This window comes from Engraulis encrasicolus, chromosome 17 (assembly GCF_034702125.1).
Source record: "Engraulis encrasicolus isolate BLACKSEA-1 chromosome 17, IST_EnEncr_1.0, whole genome shotgun sequence".
In the NCBI taxonomy this organism is placed as follows: domain Eukaryota; kingdom Metazoa; phylum Chordata; class Actinopteri; order Clupeiformes; family Engraulidae; genus Engraulis; species Engraulis encrasicolus.
In genome coordinates, this window is record NC_085873.1 from 32,029,352 (window position 1) to 32,036,851 (window position 7,500).

The window sequence follows — 7,500 nt, forward strand, 5'->3', positions numbered from 1 at the left end:
ATAGGGCCTTTAGTAATGCTCAGTAATTGCCATTCTGGTAATATGGTTATAACGCCCTGTTTTAACAGGTTATATAGAAAGCTTCACTCTACTGAGTGAACGGATCATGCAGTATCAGGAAGCTTAATTAACACCAAGTATAGCCAAAATCAACAATGCACACAACTATATCGTGACTTGTTCTTTCTAAATAAAGGTTAAAAAAATGTCTGGCAGACGTACCAAACTTGGCATCTCCAGAAAGCGTGGAAATTTCTCAAAGATGTCACGCATGGAGGGGGAGTCCTCAGCGATCCTGAAAAATACAACAAATTGAGAAAACGTAACCCAAATACTCCACTCAATGAAACGGTGGGCTCAGTGTCATAGGCCTAACAGCAGAAGGCACCAAGGGTGCGTTTGTAAACTGCCGCTCTGAGCACACAACAATTGGTAATGTCATGTATGAGCAGTGGTGGACAAAGTAAAAGTTAAAAAAAAAACAAAAAAAAACAGTTTCTTTCCAACACAGGTAACTTATCTGAGTAAAAAGTAGACCAATGTACTTGTCTTACGACGAGCTGATTCTGCACAGGTTGGATTGAGTTTGTGGTGGGTTCTTGTTAGGTTTTTATTGTTTTTCAGTAATAACACAGTCTATCTCAATAGGTAGGTATACTGGAGCAAACGGTTTAACAGCTATGTAATATCATGTGCTACTGTTGTAATTACACCACAAAAGTACTTTTACTTTGTCCACCACTGTGTACGAGTGTGTTATTCAGACTGTTAGATAGTAGACATTTGAAACACACATTTGGTGCAGATTTATTAAAATTTGCTTACCGGTATATTTAGAAACTGTTTTTTTTCAGTATTTTTAGACATGGTGCTACAAAGGGGATCAATGTACTGTAACCAGGCAGCTGCCATCCTTAACCCTGTAGTGCAGCGTTATGGCTCTATGTAATGTCATAGCAATGTTGTTATGATGTATTTAAGCATTTTCAGCAAGTGAATAGGGTCGCTGGCGACCTATCCTCTCAAAATAACACACAAGATGAACAGGATGCATCTCTGATTAACAGTGTGTGGTTCAAACTGTTAAGACATTTGAAACACACATACATGTGGTGTACATTTGTGAATGGTTGCTAACCTTTAGAAATTCTGTCAATGTTCAGAAGCATTTGCAGACATGGTCCAGGGGGCTCAAGTACGACCAGAGAGCAACCATCCAGCAATAAGGATATCTTCTGAGCTGCACACAACATTAACACACAACACACAACATTAATTTGCATCTCATATTGACAGCATGAAATACATAGCATGTTTAGCACTTTGACTTTTATAAAAATACATGGATTGGTTTTGTGTGAATTCATGAACTTAAACTAGAGGTGCTCCGATCACCATTTTTTGGCCCGATCACCGATACCGATCACCAAAAATCTTTATCTGCCGATTACCGATCATTGCCGATCACAAAAATGATTTCCTATTTTTTTTAATAGCCTATTAATTATCCTTATTGAATAGGCCTACCATGTCTGCCCATAAACCAATAAATCTTAATTTGCACATGTCTATTATTAGGCTATTATTATTATTATTATTATTATTATTATTATTAGACTAGTGTTGGTTATATAGTCTACAGTATTAATCAATGTATAAGTTATTGCATAGAATAACTAAACTATTTAATTAAGATTGAATTGAAACAGAAACATTACATCAAATAGTTTTCCACATACGAGAAAAAAACAACCTGTCGCTTTAAATGAGCAGCCTCGTGAGGAGAGCCCCTCCCCTCTCTGTCACCGTCCACAGCTGCAGTGCTCCACTACCGTTCTGAATCTCTCTCTCTCTCAAGTTTTAACCACATCTGTCGCTGTTTGGTGTTTCAGCGACTATCAAACTAATCGACTGACTGCCAATTACAACTTTGAAAACAATAATTGACATGTTTGTGCTGACAACGTGAAGTTGTCGCGTGCTGACCGAGGCAACTACACAGGTTATAACGTAAAATGGCTCACTGGCGAGTACTCAATCGCAAATTACATTGTCAGGTAAACGGCGCATGGATCGGAAAATCAGATCATTGTTGATGCAGATATGGTTATGAATGGTGGAAATGAAGGGGGGAATGCCGAAAAGTTATAGACAAGCAAAGATGCCTTCTTTTGGTGGAGTTGCAGCTGTGCAGAGCCGCCTACATGCAGCGCCAGGTGTAAAGGAAATGGTTGCGTGAGGAATTTAATATCTCTCGATCGGTTTTTTTATCGGCTTGTTTTTCCGATCACCGATCAGGCTATTTTTGGCCATTATCGGCCGGTCATGATCGGCAGCCGAGCAATCGGAGCACCTCTAACTTAAACTCACCTCTTGCAACAGTGTTTATTTTCTCTGAGGTACACCACACCAGAGGAATCACTCAGTGTAATCAGACAGCTTCCATGTAGGATCCTTCAGTAATATTCTCAGTCATCTGCAAAGCATGACAGCACAAAACATGAACATGATTATGCATTTATAGGCCTAATTATTACAAGAAAATAATGAAAAATGATAACACCGTCACCACCACGACACAATATGATGATGAATAGGCCTAGAGTATGAAACATCTAAAAGATACATGTCTGTATACATGTAAAATGTTTTTTTGTTTTGTTTGTTTTATATCATTGATCATTTTCCCAGACGGATTGACAACAGATGGCTCAAAGAATTCAGTGTGCTAAACTGGAGGGCAAAAAGAGCAGATTATGTATCTTTCTGGATATTTTACTCATCACTTGAAATTAAATCTAAATCTAAATCTAATCTAAGATGTCACGCATAGAGGAGGAGTCCTCAACGATCCTGGAAAATACAACAAATTGACAAAATGTAACCCAAATACTCCACTCAATGAAACGGTGGGCTCAGTGCCATTGGCCTAACAGCAGAAGGCACTAAGGGTGCGTTTGTAAACTGCCGCTCCGAGCACATAACATATTGGTCATGTCATGTATGAGTGTGTTATTCAGACTATTAGATAGTAGACATTTGACATTTGACACACATTTGGTGCAGAGTTATAAAAAAATGCTTACATTTACAAACTGATTTTTCTCAGCATTTTAGACATGGTGCTACAAAGGGGATCAATGTACTGTAACCAGGCAGCTGCCATTATTCCTTAACTATCCTCTCAAAATAACACACGGCATGATCAGGACGCATCTCTGATTAACAGTGTGTGCTTCAAACTGTTAAGACATTTGAAACACACATACATGTGGTGTAAATTTGTGAATGGTTGCTAACCTTTAGAAATTCTGTCAATGTTCAGAAGCATTTGCAGATATGGTCCACTACGACCAGAGCTACCATCCAGCAATAAGGATATCTTGGCCATCTTCTCAGCTGCAATAATAACACACAACATTAGTATGCATCTCATATTGACAGCATGAAATACAGAGCAAGTTAGAACTTTGACTTTTTAAAAATACATGGATAGGTTTTGTGTGACTTTATAAACTCACCTCTTGCAACAGTGTTTATTTCTCTGAGGTACACCACACCAGAGGAATCACTCCGTGTAATCAGCCAGCTTCCATGTAGGATCCTTCAGCAATATTCTGTCATCTGCAAAGCAAGACAGCACAGAACATGAACATGATTATGTATCAATATGCCTAATTATTACACAAAAATAAAGTTTGAAAAATGATAACACCACCATGACACAATAGGCTGTAGGCCTACAATATGAAACATCTATAAGATGCATTTCTTAAATTGTTTTCATTGATCATTTTCCCACACGGATTGCCACCAGATGGCTCAAAGAATTCAGTGTGCTAAACTAGAGGGCAAAAAGAACAGATTATATATCTTTCTGGATATTTTACCCATCACTTGAAATGAAATCTGATGCATAGCCCACTTGTTAAGACCTCTAAAATCACTAGGCCTACTAGTAGATCCAAAAAGGATGGGCAAAGAAATCTAAATATTTATTGCAGTAACCATACAAATTAAGCATCTTTGATCAAGCCAAAAATTAAGCACTCTACACATCTGGGTGTTTCTGGGCTCATTATTTCAGGAGAAATCTGTCAAATAGGTAATGCCTATTTATTGAAAAGAACACGATCTGATGGCTGACAGTGGTTTCTCCCTGAACAGAGAGAACAGCCCACAGAGTTGGCAGTAACAGAATGGGACAAAACAGCACACTGTGTGCACAATAACAAGTTCAGAATCAGTTTACTTACTCACTTCCTTTACACAACGAACAGGGAAAGGCACATGTGTTAAAACATACTTCAGAGCAAGTGTATAGTCAAAATGAGTTCGTTTCTAACAATAAAAATCAGGCATAAGTTGTGGCTACTTCAAGCTTCTGAGTCAGCTAAAAGATAAGCTGATGTTGCTAACGAACTTCTGGCTAGCTATTCTCTCTGGTATTTGTGTTTTACTTTGGCTCAAGTACATTAACTGGATATCTTCAGAGCATAATTATACTCAAAGGGAGTTCGTTTCTAACAAAAAAAAAGACTTTAGCTAGCTAATGTTGCTAGCGGACAAGAGATTCATTATTCAGTTTGGCTAGCTCTAATGTTGCTAGCGGACATTTAGCTAGCTCTTAACTTTGGCGCCAACAGTCTTACAACACTAACTTGGCATGTTGTAACTTCAGAACAAAATTATATCCAAAATGTGTTCGTTTCTAACAAGAAACCAATATTCAGTTATGAATACATCGGGCTATTTCAAACATCCCTCAACAAAGGCAACATGATTTAACCGTTAGACTATAGCTAATTGTTGCTAGCGAACCACCTCATCATGCAGCGCTAGCTCTTTCAGGTGAAGAGGCCGGCGCTGTAGCAACCCAATGTAAGTAGGCTGCCGGATGTGAGTGCCCGGATATCCGCCAGAGTATTTGCATGTATTTGCATTCATTTCCACCATCAGGAATGCTTTGCGGTACCACAGCTACCCTATGTGAGTCGCGCTGTGTCGCCTGACGGTGATTGTGGCCTACCGTAACAACTCGGCCTCGGCCCCCGCCGCAAATATCCACCACACCACCACGGGTCCTCTGGTGTTGTGGCCGTTTTAGGATCTTTTTTTCATATCCAATACTTGCACATTAAGAGTGACAATTCCATCATGGATGTTTAAACGATATGTGCGAATGCAGTCATGTTGAATTTAGGGTGGCCAAACCATGCCATGTCATGAAGAATGTGCATCACATTAGGCCTATTTAAACAGCTCGTGTAAACAGTTATCCTGAGTGCCCGTGTCTTTTTGGAGATCGGAGGCTTGATGAGCAAAGAGATGGGAGAGAAATTAGTTGTGCGCGCGCACACACATCTGCACAATATCCACTGCACACGAATTTACTGGCTCCAATATTTCAGCGTCCCGTTTGATTCTGTAATCTACTGACACTTTTAGTCTAAGTTTAGTAGCACAATCAAATGAATAGGCGATGTCTAAATTATATAGGCTGCAGTCTCCAATGTGCCTAGTTTCACGTGTTGTTGGCATCACCAAATAATCGGCACAATATGCGGCATAACTTTTCGAGTGCTACATTTAGACCGGGTAAAGTATCGAGCATGGTCTGTCCCTTCAATAATATTAAGAGTGTCCTGTAACAACTCGGTCTCGGCCCCCGCCGCAAGTATCCTCCACCACGAAGGTCCTCTGATGTTGTGACCGTTTTAGGATATTTTCATATAATACAGAAATAAGAGCGTGCGCGCGCGCCTCTGACTGTATCTAGACACGGAGGGAAAATGGTTCCAATATTTATATTCAGCGCCCAGTTTAATTCTGCACTGACACTTTTAAATGTACATGGCACAATCAAATGAGTAGGCTATGTCTAAATGTACTAGGCAGGCTCTAGTCACCAATCTGGCTTTGTTGTTTCGGCATCACCAATAATAATGGCACAATATGCGGCATGGATCGCGTGTTGTTTTTGCACCACCAAATAGGCCTAATAACTACACAATATGCGGCATAGCCTAGGCCTAGCTGCTGTTTTCTAACTCAGAGAGAAGGCTATGCCCAGATATTCTTTTAACTTATAGGATATCCTGATGTTATGTTTCACTATAGTAAGGAATAAAACTCAGAAACTTCCCGAGTGCTAGCTACATTTAGACTGTAAACTCGTGACTTTAATGCCTTCCGAAACGGGCTATTCCAGTGTCTGTGACAGTGCATCTATTTTAGGCTATAGTCTTGTGCAAAACTTTTTATTTAACGTTGCGAATGGGCAGGATGATTTGCTTAGACACGCACGTGCTTCGGAGCAGCTAGAACTGTGCAAGGTGACTGCTGCAGTTTTCAGCTCAGTCCTCCTGGATAATAAAAACAAAATAATGCCGACGAGAAAGTAACGCCGTTATCTTTTGATGAATTCCCTTTGGGTGCCCGGTTGAGACAGTTTAATGTTCACACCCAAATCAATTCGCTTTTAAGTTATAATTTCATTTTTTTTATTATTATTATTATTTTGATGTTATTGGTCACCGGGCCTAGCCTATTCTTCTGACTGGGAGATCAAGGAACTCTGGTGTCGCCAAAACGGCGATGTGCTGTGGGCTCTTTACGCACGACAACTCCCTTCCATCTTCAGTCAGACTCAAATCGGACCGAAATCAAGTAGCTGAGGTTAAACTGTCGTAAATACACGACCGAAATCGAGTAGCTGAGGTAAAATAGACGTAAATACTCGGGCGGATATCCGGGCACTCACATCCGGCAGCCTACTTACATTGGGTTGCTACAGGCGCAAACAATCTCTGGCCGGCGGGGAAGCACTCCCTTCGGCCCTCCTCCAGAAACCACTGATAGCTATGTTGCTAGCGGACATTTAGCTAGGTCTTGACTCTGACATGGGTGTTTTGGCACCACTGGACAAGTTTTATAGCTCTTTCGGAGCAAATCTATATTGTACATTTCGTAGAGTTTGTTTCTAACAAAACACAAACTTTCCAACAAAGTTGTGAAAACAACCTAGGGCTAAGTTAGCATACCGGTAGTTATAATAGTGGCCTGTTAGCGGAGGTATGGTCTGAAGACAAATTCATTGCAAATTACCATCCTGAACAAGAAACTGTTTCGTTATTCACTGTATATTTGGCATTGTCTTGAAATTATTAACGAAACATTGAAAATAAACGAACTTACCTCACAAAGTGTTTGAATTCCACCAATATCTCAAACGGCTTTCCTGCAGCACCAAGATGGCGGCTTTGTCAGAAAATTGAGAAGCAGAGTTACGTACTTGACGTTGAGCGTCAGACCTGCGTCAGTTACCAATCTCTTAGTTAACATTTGCTTAACCAATGATATTAGTCATTTTTCAACCAATCTGTTATTAAAGTTAACCAATATCTTTGTTAAATCAACCAATTTGTTCTTAACCAATGATATTAGTTGTTAGATAACCAATTTGTTTGTTTAATAGTTACCAATGTCACAGTTAATTTG

The 7,500-nt window shown here is 39.8% G+C and overlaps 1 protein-coding gene and 2 long non-coding RNA genes across 3 annotated transcripts in view; 1 reads left to right on the forward strand and 2 right to left on the reverse strand.

The window, feature by feature from the left end:
- Positions 1 to 1,307, reverse strand: part of LOC134467420 (uncharacterized) — a 2,295-nt gene extending 988 nt beyond the window's left edge. Inside the window, exons 1-2 of the long non-coding RNA XR_010038539.1 lie at positions 1,139 to 1,307; positions 223 to 295 (exon numbers count right to left, since the gene is read on the reverse strand). This is a non-coding gene — a long non-coding RNA (uncharacterized LOC134467420). The remainder of the gene's footprint in view (positions 1 to 222; positions 296 to 1,138) is intronic.
- doc2a (double C2-like domains, alpha) overlaps positions 1 to 7,500 on the forward strand; it is a 52,268-nt gene that overhangs the window by 23,051 nt on the left and 21,717 nt on the right. The gene's annotated exons all lie outside the window — the stretch shown is intronic.
- The window catches only part of LOC134467421 (uncharacterized), a 5,164-nt gene continuing 35 nt past the window's right edge, over positions 2,372 to 7,500 (reverse strand). Inside the window, exons 1-4 of the long non-coding RNA XR_010038540.1 lie at positions 7,198 to 7,500; positions 3,522 to 3,624; positions 3,301 to 3,399; positions 2,372 to 2,476 (exon numbers count right to left, since the gene is read on the reverse strand). The exon at positions 7,198 to 7,500 is cut by the window's right edge and continues 35 nt beyond it. This is a non-coding gene — a long non-coding RNA (uncharacterized LOC134467421). The remainder of the gene's footprint in view (positions 2,477 to 3,300; positions 3,400 to 3,521; positions 3,625 to 7,197) is intronic.